The sequence below is a fragment of the Camelus dromedarius genome, chromosome 2, assembly GCF_036321535.1.
Source record: "Camelus dromedarius isolate mCamDro1 chromosome 2, mCamDro1.pat, whole genome shotgun sequence".
Taxonomy (NCBI): domain Eukaryota; kingdom Metazoa; phylum Chordata; class Mammalia; order Artiodactyla; family Camelidae; genus Camelus; species Camelus dromedarius.
In genome coordinates this window covers 28494020-28517766 of record NC_087437.1, presented here as the reverse complement: position 1 = coordinate 28517766, position 23747 = coordinate 28494020, and the positions used below count along the sequence as shown (strand labels likewise).

At 36.7% G+C, this 23747-nt stretch overlaps 1 protein-coding gene across 19 annotated transcripts in view; it reads right to left on the bottom strand.

The window, feature by feature from the left end:
- The window catches only part of MBNL1 (muscleblind like splicing regulator 1), a 190390-nt gene that overhangs the window by 66232 nt on the left and 100411 nt on the right, over window positions 1–23747 (bottom strand). The window contains exon 1 of one of the 19 annotated variants that reach the window (XM_064492099.1): window positions 4515–4621. The exons of the other annotated variants lie outside the window; for them this stretch is intronic. The gene's annotated coding sequence lies outside the window, so the exon portion shown is untranslated. Of the gene's footprint in view, window positions 1–4514; window positions 4622–23747 lie in introns of those variants that run through there. 19 annotated transcript variants of the gene reach the window in all.

Here is a 23747-nt window from a genome sequence, read left to right as displayed (position 1 = left end):
AGTAATTATCTAAGTAAGTTCTACGAGAACATGCCCACTAACGAATCAAATCTGCAAGCAATGCTCAGATCAATGACTGGCCAACTGAGGACAACAACCTACCTGATGGTACAAAGTTTGGAATTATAAACTCCTGGCAGCATAGGTTCATACAATTAGACATTTCCAAAGCAACACAAAAGAATGCCTGTTTTATTAAGCAAGAATGTCCTCTGCAGATTTAGATTTCACGTTTCAAAATCAAAAGTTGTAAAGCCATCATCACGAACTCCACACCTGCCAGCGAATGTTGTAAACAACCTGCTTCAGTGGCCATCTGAGTTGGTTCAACAACAGTACCGTATCAGGCTGTTTGAAAGAATGTTAAACACTGTGACTGTAATCTACTTGTTGTTTAGTTTCTTTTTCTAAAATATGTTGTTCAGAGGGTATTGTCACGATGTTCTGTCGTTAAATTGACAACAAAGTGTGATTTTTTTTTCTTAAAATGTAACTTCTAAAACTCAACTTGAATTTTGTTGAGATTCTTTTCAAACTGTACATTTATATTTTCAATTATTTTTGTGTAATTCTCTAGCCAGGTAAAAACCCAGGAGCAATATTCTTTGGGGATTAAGGGTTTTTTATATATGAAAAAGACTTTTTAAAAGTTTTTGATATACCCTAATATATGCATAAAAAGAATAATGACTGGTAGCTTCTTCTCCGAGAAGTATTTCCTCCAGGCAGAGTTTGCTGTAGCCTATCTCCACCTACCTCCCTCTCCCAAATGTAATTTTTCTTAAAATAAAACATTTTAAACTTCTGTTGTACACTAAGCATATGGGGTCTGTAATCAGATACAAATTATTTAAATTTTATATTTTGAAAACTAACATGAAAATGTGAGTCACTTTGTTCCAAAATAACTAACACAGGTTACAAAGTCAAACCCTCATTTAATCTAAATCTGTAATAAATCTAATAAATAGTAAATCTCAAACTCCCTTCAACAGGATGGGTTTTACTTAGGGGCGAGGGAAGGTGAAATTGTTAATTCTCTTAGTCACAGATTAAAGGTACACTCTCCAAATTAATTTTTGTTAGGTGTTATTTTTCCAACACGACAGTAACATAGTTTTCAAGGCAAAAGGACCCTGAAATATATCACAACACATGTACGTTCTGAAAAGTGTTCCTCCCTCTCTCGGTTTCAGTATCAATACAATGCAGAAGTGCCCAGAGGGTTCCTCCAAAAACAGCCAGAGTGTGGCCACTTGGGAATTAGCTGCACGACAGCCATTCCACAGGGATAACAAATCTTTGTTGATCTTGTTACAATGGCTCCTTTACATCAGCTCATCTAATCTAATTTAATGTATTCTCTATTCATGAAACAGTATTTCTCTATAACCAAAGTTTTCAGATGTTTGCTATTTTCAGAGTACGTTCTGGCTCTGTACAGGGCGTATAAACAGCACGTAAGCTGCGGAGGGTCACAGACACCCCTCTATGCTATGGACTAGCTCTCCAGAAACTGCACATGTAGAATTAACATAAAATATTAGGGCCCTTGAATACTGGCACTCAAACTGTGAACTCCTTCAGGAGTTCTGTGAACTCTGTGCAACTTCCCGGTTTAAGGTAGAATCCAAGCTCCACTGGTTGCAGAAAATAGCACTCGTCTTAAGAATCCAAAAAGCAAGTCCGTCTGCACAAAATCATTCTCTGCAAGCAGTCTGATGGAGAGGTTTTAGTGGGTTATAGAGAGATTTTAGAGAAATTTTGGTGGAAACATCTATCAAAACAAAACGCTAGTACTACCTTCCAAGAGAGCCCTTGTCTCACGCACCTCTTGAGTCCGGAGATGAGATCAAGCAGGTCTCCTCTTCTCCCAGTTGTGAGACTAGAAGGATGGCCCCACTCTCTCTCAGGTGAGACCCACTCCTCCAAAGAGATGTTATGGGGGACCAACAATACATGGAAAACCCTGACTAAGTATGGAATGATATACAACGTAAATTAGCGTTATAGCACTAAGAATGCTATGACAAAAAAACAAAGTTTCAAAAAGTGTCAGGGTAACAAAATCTGAATTTAAGAGATAAGAAGGGGAGAAGGTATAGTTCAAGTGGCAGAGTGCATGCTTAGCACGCATGAGGTCCTGAGTTCAATCCCCAGCATCTCCTCCAAAAGTAAATAAACCTAATTAGCCCCCCCACCAAAATAAAATAAATAATACAATAATAAATAAATAAAATTAAAAAAATAAAATAAGAAAAATAAGAGCTCGCCCCTGCCTAACGTAATAAGAGGAGATAACAGAACACGAAGGGCACCTGTCCAACTCCCACTTATATTGTCATTAAGGACTAGTACCTTTAAACTAAAAAGCATGAACGTAGGAACGCTAAAATGCAGCCTGCCTACTTGCCTGAGATACACATCCAGTAACATCCATGGATAGGAGAAGTACTACAAAAATGAGAAAGAGCCTCTAAAAAACCACATTTTCCCATTTATTCTGGATTTTCAAAGTTTCATTTTCTTTTTCATACTTCAAATTACTTGAAGCTTTAGGAAAGGGGTAGGAAAGTCTCACTGCCATTATTTCTCTAGGTCTTCTTACTAACACAATGTATCATTTTCCCAGCTTTTGTTCCTTCTTAAAAATGTTACGTGGCCTAACACATCACAGCAAGGGACAAGGATTCTATCATAGATGCAAAACAGTCTTACAGTTGTGATTCCACAGTATGATTTTAGGAAAGAAAAATGTTTCCTTTCCCTTAATCAGTCACTGTCTGAGTGGCATTCAGCTTAACTTCTCTGTGAGACAAACAGGGTAAGAGCTGTCAGCTAGTTTTCCACTTGACTCTTTCTACTGCCCAGTGGGTTTAAAGGCAAACTATTTCATACTTGTATTTGCTTACTTGATTAAACATTACCACCTCTGCTTGCTAAACAAGTCTAAATATATCTTCCCTAGGTCACTAAGGAGCGTGTTATGACTGCTTAGTTACACGAAGGTTGTTTCTAAATCAATTGACAAATATACCAAATACCTAATATGTCCCTGGCCTCAAAAAATATGATCCCTGTACTGAAGCAGGAGAGGGTATCAAAAGAGCAGTTGAAAACAAAGTAATAAGTCAATCAAGTAACTGTTTGACATCAAATAACGAACCTCTTCAACCTCTTCGACTCTGCTATTTAGCTTGCAAAGTTAAGCTTTTTAGAGGAACACAAACTTTAGTCTTTTCTCACCCAACTTACAGTGCTAAACTAGATCACATTTTTTAATCAGAGAGACAACAACACACCTTTACATAGTAACACATGAGAAAATAAACATGTGAATGGAAAGAATAATTATTTGCATATTAAATTAAGACCAATTTTCACAGAAATATGAATGTAGAAAAGTAAAATAAAATTAAATTTTGCTATTAAATACACTACATCATCTCCAAAGTGAATTTTCCAATAAATGATTTTCTAGTAAACAGCACAGGACATATTTCCTTATTCTACTCTGCTATAATACTTCAGTAAGTAGCCAATCAAAATGTCATCATCTTTTTACAGTGTATTAAAGTTTTAAATGTTCAAACTATAGACATGAATTTTTCTTAAGAAAATAGTATGCATTTATGGGTAGAATTTGCTTTTATTTTTATTTTCCAGCAAATAAAGATACTTACTAATTCAGTGTGCCCTGAGCTTTTCCTATGTCCAGCCTAAAGTATATGGTACATGTGAAGTACATAGCTCTAGTTAGGAAATTTACAAACTTCTGCTACCTTCACATATACCCATATTTGCACATATTTTCCCAAATCCAGCTGTGTTCAACTTTCAATCCTTGCTTTCTTACTAATAATTTTTAATATTGGCAGAGTTTAGAGCTGCCTTTTATGTAAATGCAATGTAAATATAAAACTTATTATAGTAAAAATATCTGTTATAAAATCTTAGTTTGGGAAAAAAATGTATGATTTTTGCCATTTGGATTTGTCTAAAACCTAGGAAGTATTTTCTGACACAAAGCCAGTTTATTTTCTCTTACCCCCAACCCTTGTTTTATTTACTGAGTACTTCTCAAATGCTCTGGTATATATATATATATTTAATATCTTAAAAAAATCTTAACTTGGAATTTGCTTATTAATATCTTGATTATTCAGAGTCTTCCTGGGTGATGCCAAACAAAAACACCAATATTCAGAAGGAAAAAATAGTACTCAATGCTTAGAGAAATATGCAATAGAATATATACACATTTAAAGTGCATAAACACTCATAAATTATTAAAAATAAACCCAATACAGGAAAACGTAAAAGCCATACTAAAATGCAGCATGTGAAAATGTAGCAACTTCTACATAAAGGGCTTAATATAATGTATTAACATATCAGAAATACTACTTATTCAAGCTCACAATACTCAGAGTATGTTTAGCCAAGCCTTTGGGGCAAGGATGATAAGGCAAAAGCTATAAAACCTCTTTCAAAATCTCTTTCGAGGCTTATACCTAGTAATCAATTAACAATCTGAACTTTCTTCCATCCATGTTCGTGGTTTCCTGTCCCTTGTCTTCTCTCCTTTCTGTCTGGTTCAGTGCCAGTTAAACCTGAAGACCTACGGAGTTTAGACAAGAGAAGAGTCCAACTTGAGCAATTTGGAAGGTAAGGAGAGTGTCAGATTCTTAAATTATCCCACTTTCTTTCTTCCGCTAATCATTTCAGGCACTGTATTTTAGGCATTCAAGGACCAATATGTTCTACAACTGTTAATGTTGGATTCTGTGGGCACTTCCTATTTTTATACTTTCTGACGCATCTTTTAAACTTCAAATCTCTAACAAAAGGAGACTTCTCAAACACAGAGAACATAGTAAGTGATGAATCGTATAGGAAAATTTCTTGATCTCAGGGTTATACAACCTAAAATGTACCACTGAACAACAGTATAAAAATCTTCACGCCTAGAAATCTTTAAGAAGAGAGCTTTGTGGTTTAGAAATATAAACTCATCCAGGTTGGGAATAGCTGTCTGTGGGTTTAAGCTATTTTATTTTTAGGAATTATACCTATTTAGAAGAATTTTAAATGGGTAAATAAAATTATACCTATTAACCTTTTAATTGCCTGATAGTCTAAGCATCCTTGTCATTGGACTCAGTCTGTGTCAAGGAAATTACAGTCCTTCACCAACTGAAAGGGAGCAGAGGAGGGTACTTCAACCCATCTTCATCGGACTCTTTGACAAAAACAAACAAAGCCAAAATAAAACAAATTTAAAAACCTCAAAACAATCAGAAAACAAAACAAACAAACAAAGAAACAAACAAAAACCTCAACCATCCCATTACAACCTCCTGGTTCTTCTCTGCTTATTTGTAGCAATTATTAAAATGTCATTTAGAAAACCTGTGTTCCAGTCAATCTAATGAAGACAATTCTGAGCAATACGGAATGATCCCACAAGAGGAAACTACATCTTGCCAAAAATATACAGCACAATCAAAACAAAGTTTAAAAGAAAAGCTGAAATGATTTTAATATTTAAGCCTCTAAGAAGAGCCATTTTCTTATGCATCCACAGCTGGTTTCTACTGCCAAGGAAAATGCTGTAATTAGCCAATATTAATGATTACCAGTTAGTGAAAGATAATATATTTTGATAAAAAGTTTCAGAAATAGCCATATTCACAGTAAGGAGAGAGCTACATGATAGGAATTCCTGTTTCAGTGGACATTCTGTCAATTTGCTATGGTCTTCAACAGAAAAACTCGAGGTAAATTATCAGAAGTGTCAGTGGCAACCTCCTATACAAGTTTTTCTATTGAATTGCCATTGTTCGCAACCTAGTTTTAAGTTATTCAGTATATGTTAAACATGCAGGATAATCATATTATAAACCAAAATACAGTTGACATTTAGTCTACTACAAACACACATTTTTAAAACTACTCGAATGATGATGTAACACAGTACTTTGCGTATGATTTCTCAATACTACTGGAATTATGAGAAGCTTCCACATTTTTCAAAGAAGAAATTTTTCACAGGAAAAAGCAATGATACAGGTACATTTTAAAATAGTTTTGCAAAATGCTGTCTAGTTATTATATAAATATCAGGTAGGAATATACCGTTAAATGTTTAAGTAAATTTGGAGAGGTAACAGCATTAAAAACAAGCATTATGTTATAGCTATTTCCTAATGGTTTAGCTGTCATAAAACAGAACACTTAAAATGGACAAATATTATAGGAATGCGTAGACTTCTGCCTCTCATTTGGAGAGCAAAAGCAGATAAAATATTCTTAAAATACTCTGTCCTTGTTCCCAGAATTTGGCAGCTGCACATTTTATCAAACAATAAACTAACTGATAGTCCTGATTTTAAAGGAAATTTATGGCACTGTAGAAGATATTTAATTTATTCAATGTTAAATAATTCTAAACAAGTAACTGCCAAAGATTCTGAATCATGAATGTGACCTCCAAATACACGGAGGTGTATCATAGCTTAAGTTTTATTTCCATCAATAATTTCTCTTTGGACACATGCTGACAACCAACATTTATCTTCATGTAATGTGTGCTAAATACTGTTCTAAGTGCTTAGTATGTACTCGCTCATTTAAGCCCTTATAACCCCTGTTCGGTAGGTACTGTTAATGCCCCCAAATAAAAGACGATGAAACTGAAATATAAACAGGTTAAGTAATTAGCTAACAGTCATGTGGCTGATATGTGCAGGTGTCAGAGTTTGAACTTCTTCACTTGGGTTCTGTGACCACTCTGCTAGCCACGGTGCCTCACCAGCTACAAGTTCAAGTCTCTGCAGATGGTCTCTTGCCGGTGAGAGTAGCAGGTTCTTTCAAATCAATGCAGATTCAGAGGCTCTCATAAAAACAAAGACCTGGCCAATCTAATGTTTAAAAGCATCAAATCTGAACACAATTCTATTAAAACCAGTAGATGTCATCTTATCAAAAAGGAAGACGCCTTTGAGGAAAGGAATGAATATAACCATTATTAATAGCTTCTTACTCACAGTGTAAATCTTTCAGCTACTTGGCAGGGCCTCACTGTTATTGCTGTATTTTTCTCACTGCCATGGTTTTTGGGTTTTGTTTTAAAGTAGCAGGAAGTTGGCAAATGACTCACCCACCACAACCCCTACCCCAAATCACATTTTGAGTCTAGGGAAAGAGAGGAAAAGGGAAGATAAGGGAAAAAAGGAAGTGAGGAACAGGGAAACAAACATAACCAGGAAAAAATGGGGAACCGAAGCGGGATGCAGACCTGAGGGTGGAGCAGCAGAGCCAGAGTTCTCCAAGAAGACATTCAGGGCTGCGCCCCTCTGATCATCTGCTAAGAGGTGTAACTGGGGTAAATCATATGATGCTTCTGTATTCTTCACACAAGCTCTTACTCCTACAAACTCACTCTTTGCCAGCAAAGTGTTGTTTTAGATTCCTGGGGGTTGAGCTCTCCTCTCAGCTAGAACTAATATATGATCATCTACATAACAATTTGACAAGTGGAAAGTTTCCAACAACTATTAGTCAGCAAGTCTTATCTGCCATAAACATTTCATTCTGCTTCTGAAACAGCTTCATATTTCAGGCATGAACCGCAAATAACAACACTTTCAAAGAAACTCCAATTTAAGAGATTCCAACTAAAAAGGCAGAACTATATCACTGTATTAAAACAAAAGATTGAAATAGAGATAAACAATTAAGGTGTGATTTAATTTATAGTCCTCCAAGACATCTGAGTCAAATATTTGTATGCATCTGAACAGTTTAACAGACTACAGTCTTAAGGAAAAAAGCCTACATTTTAAATTTTAAATATTTTAGTCAATTTAAAAATTGTTTCTGAAATGTAAAAGAACTCCATAAAATATGATTCCATATTACACTTCAAACTACTAAATTATGAATATGTTGATGTATCCTGTAGCAAGAATATAAAAATACGTAGAAATATCTCTAGGAAACAAGGGATTGACATCTAAACTTAGATTTTCTGAAGTCTGAGGGGAAATAATTGTGGTTAACATTGCACAGCAAATGTTTCTTAACCCTGTTAAATTATACCACAGTATGAACTTGTTGGAAAATATTCCTTTCAGGATTCAAGAAATATATGGAAATTTGAGTACGAGGTCTCTATTATTATAATTATTATTTATTTTTGTGAATTCATTACCCAGAATGTTGTAAATATTTGTATGTGTAATTCAACAGTAATCAGTGGTGTTTATCTTGAGTAACTGATAATCTACATACTGCAGTGCATTAATGATTTCAATGGAATTAATCTTCAGTTCTCTACATTTCATTGTGAGAAGAGCTAAAAACAGGTTGCCAAGAGGAGCCTTATAGCATCAAAGCTTTACTTGAGGAAGAAAAATAATTCCTTTGGGGGCAAACTATCTTCATGCACTGCAGAATACAACTATTCTCAGAAGGAGCTAATAACCTCCACGTGTTAAAATGTACATATCTAAAAGATACTTCTTTGTCATATAAATAAGATATAAGAATAACAGACACGTTCCAAGAAATAACGTGATGAAGTCAATTCTTTGTCCATGGAAAAAATAATTGCTCCCACTTCACAAGTCCTCTTTTGACCTATGAGAACGCAAAGAAAGGATCTGTGGGTGGTGGGTGGAGATGATGGGGTGGCAATCTGCCTTGTTAATACTTCCAACATCCCTGAAGACCTTCTCTATTTTTTCCAATTACTTCTCCATGTTCAAATACACACTGAACACTTTCTTCTTGTCTGGTAAGGTTTATGTAGATTATTCCACAAGTAATACATCAATTTCACTTTCCTGGCAATCACACCCTGCCGGTTTTCAGCTGGCTTCCTTTGACTGCAATTTGACACCCGGGTTTGAATGGTCATGCCATGTAAGGGAAATGCCAAGGCAAATCTGTCAGCTCTACGGGTTAAAGCCACTCTAGTGTGGCTACTTAATGATTTATAACAGAGCTGGGAAGTGGCCACTTGCAGGGCTGCTGGGAGACGCTGGTGGCTGACACTGATTACAGAAGGAGGTACAGATGTTTTCCAGCTGAAGCTGCCTCAGAGCATTTTGTTTTCATCAGACCTGCATGTGCCCATTATCCAAATAATGAAAATGGTCCTTCTCTTTCCAACCCCCTCTTCTTATAAAAACAAAAACTAAAACTAAACATGTCTTTCAATGGACTTTTAAATATTGGGTAATTTTCAAATAATAAATCACTGTACATAGTAAATTTAAAATAAAGGCTGACTTGACAAGTGCTGTTTCTATAGCTGGTCTAGTCTTCTATTTTATGGTTATCTTTAACCTTAAATGTTTTTACAGAAGAAGAGAGAAAAGAGATTCTCATTTTTTAAAAAGTCTTTCTATGTAAAAGATGCATATTAAAACATTTACACAAGAAATGATATTCGAGCCCACCACCCACCACGACACCCCCCAAAAAGTGGAAGGATAGAAGCAACAAGATTAACAAATACTGGAAACTGCTGACACCGGATTATGATATATTATACTATCCTCTCCACTTCTGTATATGCTCGGAAATCTTCATTTAAAAAACTTAGTTAGAAATAAACATGGAGTTCTGCATTAAATCACTACTTTCCCTAAATCAACCAAATCACTTTAGCATTATTTTAGTCTATCTTTGCTACCTCGAACTATTAATGTCTAATATTCTGCGAACTATTACTTGACCATTAATGAAGAGCAAATGAGATGATCTATATAGAAAATCTGTCTTAATTCACCATCCAAAATAACTGACATTAATAAGCAATTATTTTGATGCCCTTCATTTTCATAAGGAATGGTAAAGCCACCAAGGATGACTGGCACTTCCTAATGGCTGTGATAGTGCTTCCTCATCATGCCTACGTGTTTAAATTTCAGTCTTGCACCTGTCATAGTCTATCCTCCCAAAGCATCACACTGCTGCATTTCCAAAATGTAACAATAAACTGAAAGAGTCTTTCATTAATCTTCCAACGTGGACCACTTAAAAGTAAGTGAAGCATTATAGCCGAATTCAGTTAAATTTTCCATAACATCTACATTCAAATGGAAATGTATCTGCCAGCTTATTAGGTGCTGAGGATATTACATTTATACTCTGCAGAGCTCGGCAAGATGACTCACGCAGCAAAAGAAGAAGAAAAATGGGCTGAAATGGAGTAAAATTAAGTGCTATCAAAATCAACTGGTAAAAATTACATGGGATAAAAGATGTGTACTTTCTCTAAAAATTTTGTCTTGAAATCAGAGATACATTGGTCGATTAAGACCAGAATAAGACGCTTCTGATGGCAATTAAATTCAAGGTTGGAAAGTTGTTACTCGGTTTTCAAATAGCAACAAACCCTCTGGCTAAGATTATAAACCTAGTTAACATTTTTCAGCTCCACTGTGGTCGCTGAGACCACTCCTCTTCGTCGTCTTCTTTTTGAATTTTGCAGTTGATAAATAATTGTGGAATCTTTGACTTGGAATAGCATTTAGAAATAGTGTTAATTAACCACCTAATTTCACAGTTAAAGAAATGGAAGGCTTGCTCATGGAATGTCAGTCTTGTCTTCCTCCTAGGTTGTAGCAAATTTAGCATTCTTTCACATGTTTGTCCTGGCACAGGCTGCTTTGTTTACACTTTTGAAAGATTCCTTTATATCTGAGTCCAAACATTTACCTCCCTCCCTCCCCCTGCTCTTTCTCTATATACACATGTACATACAGATCATGTATTTGTGATAGAGATATCTTGCTCTTTTAAGCTAGTAAAATATCTCAGAAGAGAAAAAGTCCCTAAAAATAATCTTGGAAGTTCCAGGAAAAAAAAAAACCTGCATAAACTTTCAGCTTATTAAAAGATGTTTATAATTGTATAATTAACAGAATTGTTTAATTAAAATGATGTAGCTCTGTTATGCCAACCTCAAGGCTGCATCAGTTGTTTACAAACCTTTGTTAAGACAAAGTAAAGTTAAGCAATGGTTCCTTAATTCTATTTTCAAATTCTATTTCTATCTTTTTGAAAAAAAATTAACAGTTTAACATCACCAACTTAGTCGGTAGTATATCTTTTGAGCTATCTCTGTATTAGTTAGGGAAGATGAACTGAGCTTAAATTTAAGGCTCAATTACATTCATCCAATTTGAGGTATCAAAACTTGAAAATGAAAGGCTTTAAGACATCAGAGAGAATGAATGATGACAGTATTAATAAATGAGTTACTTTGCCTTGTGAAGCAATGTGAAAATAGCAAACATTCAACCATTTTATTTCTTTGTTCGCTGAGACTTGAAAAGATTAAGTCATGCTATAATTTCTCATTAGTTCACCAAGTAATGAAAGGAACTACAAAACTATTAAATCTATCAGAAAATTGTTTGGGCCACATATCCATTTTACTTTCAAAACTTACAAACTGCTAAACAGTACAGTTTTTGGATTACTCTTCAGGAAGTTTATCTCAACATGTATTTTATGGGTGTTAAGTTAACTAAAGATATGACATGCATGTATTGTAAATCCCTAGTATAGTAGAATGCTTTCTAAACAAGCTGCCTACAACCATCCTAAATTCAGTGGTAGAGATGTAGTGACTGGTATCATCTGAAGAACTTCCCAAAAGAGGGGTTGGTTATAAAAAGCTGAACTCAGACTATTCACGGAAGACAGTTCAGTGTTCAGGTAGCGCAGTCCATTTCCACGGAGCTGCTAACACATTTGCAGCCAAGCTCCTAACACGGTCCGCCCTGGATCTTTACTTACAACTTCAAAAGTAGTTATGCCAAGAAAAAGGCAGGAGAAGTCACTAAATAACAAACTGGATTCCTTTTCACCACTGTAACAGCAGATCACTTTCTGTTCTTTTGCAATCTTTCTCACCGTGTTTGATTGACTTTTTTCCCTCACAGGTTGAAAGCTTTTGTCAAAACTAGACAACTAGTTTAAAATATCTTATGAGAAGCTAAATCATGTTGGTAGGACTAAGTTCAGAAAACAGTCTGTTATAAATGTGTTCCAAAAAAAAAGTTTTAAGATACTTAGATTTTTACTTCCGAATTACATCTGTTCACTAATGGGTCACTTCAGGCCATAAATACATAATGCACTTAAAGCTTTTCTTTTCACAATTCAGAGGACATATCTGGTTAATATATGATCTGGGATGTCAGGTAGGTTTCAACTTCCACATCAATTCATACTGGAGGTGAATTTCTGGAGTGATAGTAGGCATGCAATGAATTTATCCTTCCTGACCTCGGCCATGCTGTACATATGCTAGACATGTAAAAGCATGCAGTGCTTGACTAGAAATCACAAAGGGGACATTGTCTCCTTGCAAGTGATCTCTTGCTGAGATAACAAAAACACAAAGTTATTGTAAGTCACACTATAGAGACATTGTACACAGATGTCTCTGGTCGTAAGTAATTTTAAACATAAAAAAATTCTAAAAAAAGATGATATTATGGTCTGTTATCAATTATATAACTTTAGTGATCAAATTAGAGAAAGAAGGAACTCTATTCCAGGAGTTGTCCATGAAGAGTTAGGGCATTTTGAATTTAAAATACATTGTGGGAATAGGAAAAAAAAAAAATCACCTGACAGATACTCTCTTTATAGCAAAGGTTTCAATGGAATGTAGCTACTGTATCAACACAGGTTAAGTTCCCCAGGGCCATGAGCCATGTGATAGGTGACTCTCATGCTTGATTATAATTCAGAAAACGCATGAAACAGAATGAAATGTGAAGGTGATGTAGTGAAGACTATTATCTGCAAAGCGCAGGAACTGACGTGTTTTCTTCAGTGCGAAGTATCTGGTACATTTTAGATGCTTGCTGAATATATTCAGTTAAAAAAAATTGTAGCATTTAGGCTCAATCTCTGGTTCTGGTAGTAACCAACTACAATTAAACATTTAATTCTTAGTGTTCTTATCTCTAAAATGGGACTATCAATACGTGCTTCAGTGAGCTATTTTACAGAATGAATGAAGTCATGTAACTGTAGGCGTCGAACTTGGCACCAAAATGCTTGGCATATAGTCAGCACTTGGTAAAAAATTATTGAAAAAAAAGCTAGAAATAGTTAATACTGGGCTAAGACAAAAAGTAACTTCATTGGGCTTATTCTTGTATCTACTTCCTTCATCCTTTTCTTTGAAACTTACTGGTCTTCTATGAATTTAGCTAGAAGATTTCTAATAGTTCTATTCAGCTTCATGATAGTAGCATATCCCTACCAAATCCTTACATCAGCACCTCTTACCTTGGTATCTTGTGGCTCAAACTATCCACTTAACATTGAGTTGTTAACATTTTAACAAAGATTAGGTTTTTGGCGTCTATGTATAAATTTCCATTACAATGTAAATTTATCTCTCAATGCTATTTTCAAGTATTAGAAATAACATTTCAAAGTAAACAAATACTAAATATGTGGCTAAAAATGAAATCCTAAAACAAATGTGTAAGCCCAATATTATAAACCATGACTAAAAAGGATTTTCTTTTGTGGTTATACTCTTACAGATTTAACCCTAATTTTGCTATTATTATGTAAAAATATAGAACTTGTTATGGAACTTCATCTGTATACTTTGATACATCTTTCTGTGATTGTTTCCTTTCTCTCTATATTTATTTTTAAATTATGGAAACTTCACATATATATTAATTTAGACAATTCCACAGATATTTCAGATTTGTTCATTCTATGAGATATTCTCTAAATTAGCACTCAGTAAAGTACCAAAACATTATATTTAAATATTTATCTATATTGTTATCAATATAGCTATATATATTTGAAAAATGAATAAATGCAATTAGTCCATGGAAAGGATCACTGAACTACTTTTTTTGTCTGTTTCATTTTAACCCTTAATTGTCTACATCTATGGTTCTGAAGCAGGTTTGCTCATCAGGAGACATCTGACAATATCTGAAGACAAGGTCTGGTTGTCAGAACTGTTTGGTTGTTGAGGGAAAACTGCTCCTGGCCACTAGTGTGTAGAGTCCAGGGACACTGCTAAGCCTCCCACAACACACAGGGCAGTGGCCACCACAAGTATGTATCAGATCCACAATGGCCACAGTGCAGAGGCTGAGAAACCCTGGTCTACGTGAAAGCTAATTTAATAACATGCCCTTCAGAAATCAAGTTGATACGCTCTTTTGTGGCATTAACCTTCACAGAAGAACTATGCTATCTGATTGAAAGAGTTGAAAACAAATGCAGTGTGCTATTCTAAAGGAATACAGCTAGATAAGTTCCTTCAATCTATGTCACAGACTTGAAACATCCCCACAAATGATCCCTATAAATGTGATCTCTGACACAATCTTGAGGCCCATTGATCCTGCCAGGGGATCCACAGTGCAAGGCATCCAGAGAACAGAAATGTGAACGACGGGGGCTTTGTCAGAGCTGCTGCAATCTGCAAATCAATCAGGCCGAACTGGCCTAATAAACAAAACATTACATCAATTATAAAATCTCCAGAATCACTGTCATGTTTTCACTGATGAATTCCTACTCATTTGCTCAACAGAAAGAGCTTTGCAGCAAGGAATAAAATGCTTTAAATGCTTTCCAGTCCCCTGCAAGACCAGGTATCTAATTATGGTGACTCCGCCTTGCCCCCACCTTTTCTTTTATGCAGCAATATGAGCTGCAGAGACTACTAACTCTTTGCTCTAAGCAATACATTTTCTTTTTACATTTTAGATGTCAGTTATCTCAAGAGAAAACGTCTGAAAGAAAATAAAATTGTCTTCTGGGTAAGAGATATTGGCTGAGGTATCAATCATTTGGTCAATTTCTTAAAGGCACAATAATTACATACCCTGCCATTCATTTACTTTTACTCTTTGAGTTAGCTATTACAGCAATATTTAGTGTGCCCAAATTAAAAATATTACGAGCTATCCTTTTCACAATCTTTTTTCACGACGAGGTTACTCGAACACAAATCTGGTCTCTATCACTATGCCACCTGAATCACTCAGTGGTTTCCCGTAGCTTTTAAGTAAAGATTCAACTCGGGTTGAACGGATGAAGTCCTTCATAATCTGGGTCTTAGCCTCCAGCCCTGTGCCTTCTCTTATCTTATAACTGCCCCTTGGCAACTGTCACTCCAGTTATACCAAACTGCTATTAGTTCTTGGAACATCTCGTATTTTTTCGTGCTTTGACATGAAATACACTGATGCTTTAGTTTCGAACGTGCTCCTCTCTTTTTATCTGCCTCGTTTACTCCTTATCCTTCAAATTACTACTCAAGCATCACTGGAAATACTCAGGAAGCCTGCCCTGCTTCCCTCTCCTCTGTTTCCATGGTATCCTGGGGACCTCCATCAGTGAGCAGACTCCCTCGCATCTGATGAGCTTCTCTGTCCCCGGTGTGAGACTGGATTCTTTACAGGGAAGAAGACTCCTCTGTAAACACTCAGAGCCCCTGACAGTGCCTGGTATATAACAGACAGTACATGTTGGTGACTGACTGACAGAGTCAGTGAACAGATGAATGATGGTAAGTTCACAGACTTGGGTACATGGATTCCTTTCCCCACTTACAACAGTAACATTTTATCCTTTTCTTAGGAGCTAACCATCTCCAAGTATATAAATTTTCTATAGTCCAGCCATCTCTTCATTGAAACCTTCAAAGTTCATCCTCAGCATCTTCTACACGGTAGCTGTTTAATAAATATTTGATGAATGAACAAACCAAGAAATAAGCCTCTAAAAAGTACTGACTGTAATTAACTCAAGGCCAGGAAGATTTCAGTACGGGCTGCCTAACAGAAGGGGGGAATGTGTACAACTTACTTCCATCTGGATTCAGGGGGGGAAATGTGTATATGGGTACATAAATCTACTTGGGAAATCTCCTTGAGTGGCATGTGGGCATTTATGATACTAGGATTGCAATTTCTGCCGGGCTTGGAATTTTTCAAAATAAAATTTGGGGAGGAAAATATTAGCAATTATAATAAATGAAGACATACTCACAGAAGGGGTCAGAGAGTATTTCTATGGAAGCCCCAAGGAGCAGAACAAGAGAGGAAACCCTGCTTAGGTCTGAGAGCAGAGGCGCCGAATTAGAGGAGGAGCCAAATTAGAGAAGATGACACAGAAAGGGTGATTCCTGAGATGAATCTTGAAGGACAGAGAGGGATAAGGAAAGGGAGGAGGAAAGGAAATTCCAGGATGAGTGAATGATCTGGATGACATAAGCAGGGAAAGATTTGTTTATATTGGATCCTATCAATTTTTAAAAAGTTAAAATTTGTATCAGTATCACCACAGATAATTACTGGATGGGTACAGGATTTTCAGCCATCACTAATCTTAACCACCAGGGTGTGGGATGTAGGTGTGGGGCTTTTGTTACGGTTTTGTTATATTACGGTGTAACACTGGAGCTGCCTTTGCTTCAAACAGATGTGGAAGATACACTGGAGAAGGCAAGACAGGTAATGGAATACGCATCTGATTCTAGGCACAGGCCAAGGGCCTATTCGAGAAGTGAAGATACTAAAAAAGTGACAGAACAAGCATATCAGAAACAAGAGATAATTAAACATTTGGAAGTCATTAGGGCCCTGGCCAAGGTACTTGGTTGCCATGACAAAGCCAAAAGAATCGACTGGAAATTTGACAAGCAGGTGTCCTGGGAGAAGCTGAACAAAGAGGAAAAAGGCCAATGTTTTCAAGAGGCAATAAGATTATAATTTTCTAAATCTCTCTTGGGAATATGCTCAGAGCATTATTCTGCTTCGGGTTTTATAGAGTGAGTCTGCTCTGACTGCAAATGAAGCAAAGGTAGGTACTGTAAAACACGGATGATTGACTTAATGTCTGAACCCTCTTCCGGCTTTTTTAATTCACCATGGATCCCTGAGGAATTTGCTGTCTGAATAAAAGGAGGAGGCTGGAGCACCTACCCACGCTCACGTGCGGCATCACGTTCACCAATACCAGGAGAGCGAACGAGCGCCATCCTGTATCTCTCATCTTCTGCCTCTCTCAAATCCTAGATGGAGATTTCAGGACTGTGGAACGCTGACCACTTGGGGGTGAGGTGGAGCCTACTTGCACTGGCCGGCCTTAGCGGGCTGTGCGCATCTCTTCTCAACTCCACATTCTAGGAGTGGGGAGAGGCTAGCCCAAGTGGTAGAGCGCAGGCTTAGCATGCATGAGGTCCTGGGTTCAATCCCTAGTACCTCCACCAAAAATAAATAAACCTAGCCCCCCTGCCCCCACAATAAAATAATATAATAAATAAATAAACAAAAAGTTCTTTTTTTTAAACCTCCACATTCAGGGACCTCACATTGGGAGTGTGAAATGAGCCACGTTGTTAGTATTTCTACCACAGAAATCAGCAAACATGACAAATCAAGGTGGTCTTTCTTTCTCCCTTTCAGGCAGCAGACTGGTAAACATTTACCAGGATACCATTGGATCTGTCCCACCTAGACAGTCAGAAACCAGCCAAGCACCTCATGATAAATAACAACTGAAAAAAAATGGACTGAATACAACTTTAAAAAAAAATTACATGAGACAGGGAGAACATTTTTTGAAATTTAGTTTAGCAATCTATTAGCAAGCAAATCAGCTTGGATCACTCTCATAGTCATATGATTTGAAACTTGCGATGTCATCTGTCCTGCCCGAATGATGAGGTCAAAATATATATAGTTTCTGCTAATGTCAACCAAGAAGGAAGCAAAAACGATTTCTTGCTTACACGTGTAGCTGAAGTCAAATGATAGAACAGGTGGGCAAGTTTAAATTGTGTTATTCTGAGGAGATAAAGTTTAAATCATCAGGGGAATAATTAGTCTTTGTTGACAAGTACTAAATGTAGTTTTTGAAAGAGTCAACTTGTTTTCCCTTTGAGGAAGAGTAACAAATACAAGATACTTGTTAAGTAGGATCTCTTTCCAGATGTACGCAGTACTTTAAAAACCAGATGATACCTTTTATAAGTCAAAGATTAACCAATGTGAATCACTCAATTCCTCTGATGGAAAAGACAGCTAAACTAGTACTTCCTTACGCAATCCATAGTCAGAAAAGCAGCAAAATGCGTTCTATCACCACAAACAAAAGGAAAAGGGAAAAGGGGAAAAAAAAAAAAAAAAAGATTGCCATCACTTGACATCTCAATTCATTCTCTTCATTCCTGAGAGCAAAGGAAAGATAACTATCTAAGAAGAAAACTAACTGAACTTGGATATTTAAAAGTGAATGAGATTTCTTTCAAGTAGCTTTTGCTGTCTTTTCTATCTTTTATTCTGACAAGTCACTTAAATCCCAAAAGGTAACTTTCAACTCCACTTTTCTCTTGAATCATTTGTCATTTTTTTCATAAATCAGGCTTGTACAATTATTAAGAAGCCAGTGATTGAACATTACACATCCATGTTTAAATATGAATAAATGAAAAGTATCTTTAATAAAATATATCAGTAATCAATAATAATGACATTTATAAGTAGTGAATTAACTTGTATATAACTTTAAAGGTCCTTGAATTATAATTTGTTTTTTAAGTTTAATAATTCTTTCTTTATACATATGTTGACTCTTTGTGAGATGCCAGAAACTAACCTCACTAGTATGAGGCATATGAGATTTTACAGTCTAAAGTAAACAAATCCTTTTTATTTTCTTAAATGTAGTCTCCAAAAATACTCATCCTTTAATTCATACACACACACACACACACACACACACACACACACACACACCCCTCTATCTCCATTTTTAATTTCTCAAGTGTTTTCTGCTCTGTGGACCCTTGGGATCCCCATATTCCTAATTTCACTATGAATTCTCTTTGTTTCTCTGCCATCATCCGTATCTTGACATGCTGACCATGAGCTAACCTTATTTAACTCTTTGCGTCTCATTGCCTTCATCATTTTATGTTATCTCATTGCAGCTCAGACCTCCCTGATCAGTAATGTTGCTCATTCATATGTCAGCCTAGAATCAGGATCCTACGGGAGCAGTAACGTAAAGAAGCAAGACTAAGGTTGGAAAATAAAAGGTACCATTTGAGATTTGATTTCTCTGGCACCGTTCTCTCCATATCCTTTCTCCTATTCCACGCCACCCACCACCCCCCAAAAAACACCACACATACTCTGAGAAACCTTAATTATCACATTACTGAAACAAAAGCAGTCTTGAAGCATTCCTCCCACATTCACTCTCTGAGTGACCTCCCTGCTCCTACGAGGCTCCCTCTCAGGGATGAGAACTTAGTACCAAAGACAGTATGTAGAACTACCACTGTCTATGTTTATACAACGATTATTATTTTCTATAATATTTTCCTCACAAGAGTCATTGGAAGTCATCAAAGCAGACACTACTACCTTATTTTAAACTTGAGACCAGCTTTGAAATGTGAAGTATCTGGCCAAGGATCACATAACAAATGAGTAGCAAAGATCGTGACTACAGTCAGGGCTTCTGAAAACTAACTGGCCTCCTTCCTTGCATCAGTCCTAAGGATCACAGGACACCACCACTAACCACAGCTACCATTCCTGAGGCCCTGTATGAGCCAAGGACCGTACTGGGCTCTCCATGAGCACACTCCCCCAGCAGCTTGAAGATGGAGACAAGGCATACGTGTCATTCAGGACAGCATGAACTCTGCTTAGAGAATGTAGAAAGTGATGCCCGAAAGCCACATCAACAGTAAACGGAGAATTTGGCGATAGAACCTGGTCTTCTCATTCACTGGCTATCCCCCGCCACAGGACTCACTACATTTGGGATTAGACGCATGGGAATGTTACAGGGGTAATGTATGACTTTGCATTAAAATATGTTTGGGGACGTGTAAGCGCATGCACATGCACACGCACGTGCGCGCACACCGCCCCCCCCCCCCGCACACACATATACACATCTCTCATGGGCTAGAGAACAAAAATAACTGTATTTTTATAATTTTACAATTATTACTACAGGAGGAATCATGAACAGCTGAACTTGTAACCCTTGAGAATAACAGACAAAAGGGAGAGGTAACTGTACTCTATCTAAAATCAGGACATTTTTAAAGGTGTCCTTTGTCAGGTGAACTTGGATTGCTAATAGCTTCCTTAGCTGGCATAGCTTCTATGCATATTCTAGGTTCCTTTGTCTCTTTTAAAGAGCTGATACTGGTTAAGTTATCTTATAAAGGGGTAAGAGGCTTAACTCACAACAGCTGAATGCTGTTGATGACACACAAAAACCAAAAAGGACACTACGTCTAATCAATCTCAGGGAAGAATGGACTAACACCTTCTTTGGGCAGCCTTTCTATATAAAAAGTGTGCTGGGATGTGGTCTGTTTATTTCAGTTTGAGACTAGAAAAACTGCATCTCAGTATGATAAAACATAAGTCAGGGAGGTCATTGTCTTCCTTGGCACTCATCTGAATGAATCAGAAGATGGTTTCACAAAACCATGAAAACGGACGCTCACCTCATGATTATCACCAATCCAAGCTGTTCTGCTGTGCTAGGTTACAAGGTGTATCATTCAAATGAAAGCAAAAAGTCTTTCCACTTCACACCATTCTGGAATTCTTTCTTCTTCTCAGGAGACACAAAGTGTCATGAAATTGAAGCCAGAAACAATTTTGTATGTATTTAAAAAAAAAAAAAAAAAAAGGCAGGCTCTTCCCTTTGCCCTTTGGCAGCTGCAGGGCCATGACGGCCACTCCTGTTACTGCTGTTTATGAATTCACTTGGGCACAGGGACTCTGCTAAAGGAACGAGCTCTGTGGTGACGCCCTTGTTTGGGGATGACTCAAGGAAACACAGCAAAAATACATGACATCTGGTGTTGCTTCTCCACTTTATGCTTTTGATTAAATCTATTAGAATACTGAAATCGCCTGGAAGCAGACTAAATAATTATTGGAAATAAAGTCGCATTTAGTGAATAATTTTCAGATCAAAATGGCTTTGAAATACACATTCTTTAATAGAGTAATAGGTGAGTACTGATTTTCAGTGTATTAGTCTAAATTTTGGACTGTATCTAACAACAAAGTTACCTGAGAAGTGTCACAGCCTCTGCCCACTAATTAATTATTGCATTTTTCTAACTGCATGCTCATTTGCCAATGAGAGAAAATTAAACCTGGAAGAAAAGTTTAATTCTACGGCCTTATAAAACTTGTTCTTAAACTTCAGGATATCTTCAATAAGTTGCACTTAAATATTTTATGCTAAACTAAAATGTGAATTTAGTCTCAATTTCCGGGATTATCAAATGCATAGTAATAAGCCAAAGTTTAAAATATTTTGCTTCTTTTATTCAATCAGTGTCAAATTATATTCAGTCTCTAATTCTTATTTTAGTCAAAATTTAAATATTTATGTCCTAATCACATAATCCTTGGGGTTTAAATTTATAAAGCAAAGTTAAACTGGACATAGGCTCTGCTCTACACATTTGCATGTACAAACTCATCTAGTCCTCACACCAACACTATAAGGTAGGGAATGCTGTTACCAAGTTTTCTGATACAGTATGAGATCCAGTTGGTACTTAAACCCAGGAAGCTTCTATGATGCTATTTTGCCTCTCAGACACTTGGGCAGAGATGGGGTAGCTTTTTTTCTTTTATTTTTAATACTTAACATTTAGTTTTTTGCTCATTCCTTTACTCAATAAATATGCATTGAGCACCTAAATAGGTGCCAGGCTCTGGAGGAATAATGATAAATAAGGTAGAATTTATGCCTTTCAGTCTGTCCCAAGTCTGGGGAGGAGAGCGGACTTTTGATGAACTAATTAAAAGCTACTGAGACAACTGCTAAAATGACAAGTAAAAAATTTCCACAGAAGCAAAGACTCGGAGAGAATCATTTAAACACTCTGAACCTCAATGTCTTTACCTGTAAAATGGGCACAAACAACAAGTACTTATTTCTCAAAAGAAATAATTCTAAAACCATGATTAAATACATGTCAATTTGACACTCTCTTCTCTTACACAGTAAACATGTGCCCTGCTTCACTCTATAAATGAAGGACTTTGGGGCATTTATTTTTCATACGGTAAGTGAGAATGAAGTGATTGAGAATATAAAACTCCCATTTAAGAGATCTGCTTTGTAATTTCAAAGAATGAAGGGCCTTGAGTAGAGAATTAAGCTATGGAAATCTCTAACAGTCTTTTCATTAATCTGTATGATCCTCAAACTCAAGTATATATTTTAATCACAAAGCACTGACTTCTCTGTAATGCAATCATAAAAGACTGAAATTTTAATCCATTTTTTCATTAAAGCCTCGTATAGTACAAACTGGCAAGAGAGACCGTGAGTAAAAGCAATTTGCATTCCTCAATCAGCTTCCTGACTCTTAATTATGTTTTTATCAATAATTTTGTCTGTTTTTTCATCTCTCTCTTTGAACAAATCTATATCTAGGTAGCAACCAAATTATCTCTTCCGTTCAACTTGAGGGACTAAGTTTTAATTTAATTTCACCTAAGGCAGGTAAAAGGCAGGCACATTCAATTCCTACCTTCCACAGTGCTTCATCCACCTACATAGCACTGGCCAGGCACTCTTCCCACTGCGAGAGTGATGACGTGGGCTGCAGGGATTCATTCCATGAGCCCCTGAGTTTGCCTGCCAGATTTTAGGGTGAAGTACCGATGTGCTTTGTTTCACAACTCTGATTAGATTCTCCAAATCTGACCACAAGCCAACAAGATGAGGATCTATTGGGACAGACTTTTCCTTAGGAATTAGTACACAGGAGACGTAACAAGGACTCAATAAACAGCTGTGGAATTAGTGTTTTACATTTGAATTCACCCAAGGGCATCTGTCTTTTACCCATCTATCCATCCCATTATGCCCCCAAAATAGGAACATAAAAGATGCAGCAAAACACAGAATGGCTTGGTCAACTTCTAGGCACTGTCTTCTCCAAGTACCCCGAAAGGCTACCTTTTTCTAGCCTCTACTGCAATTAAGTTGTGCCATATAATTAATTCTGGCCAAGGGACCCTGAGCAAAAACAGGGTTTAACTTTTGAAAAGAGATGATCAGAAGCCAGTGTTCTCCCGCCATGTCTCTCTGTCATCGCTTCAGCTCCCTCAGAAGCCACATGATGGGAAACTGGAGCAAACCTAGATCCCTGAGTCACCGGAAGAAGGGCTGCACAGTGACTTTACAGAGCAAGAAAGAAATTTTTGCTGGGATAAGCCACTGAAACTGGGGTGGTTTTGTTGTTGCTGTTAAGAATCACAGCCTATCCTCACATCCTCAAATTATTAAGATAAAAAAAGTCTATCAGAAACGTTTAAATCTGTTTATGCATTAATTTTAAAAAGAGGGAGCATTTACTGCGGTGCTCCCTCCATACTTTTGTAAACTATTCATTACGAACTAGACTTCTAAACTAGTTTATTTAATAACATACTGCATAATCCAAAAAGCTTATATCCATGCACTGTCCCCTCTGCAACAAATAGGGATAAAACGTAGCTTAAGGTCCAAAACAAAACAGCTCTTTGTGTGTGGTCGTTCAGACAACACTAAATGAGCATTTACACAGGGATGCTGGCCACAGCAGATACAGAGCTAAGAGCCAGTCTCTGCTGCGTCCCAGAGGACCCAGATCAGTAACCAATCACAAGAGG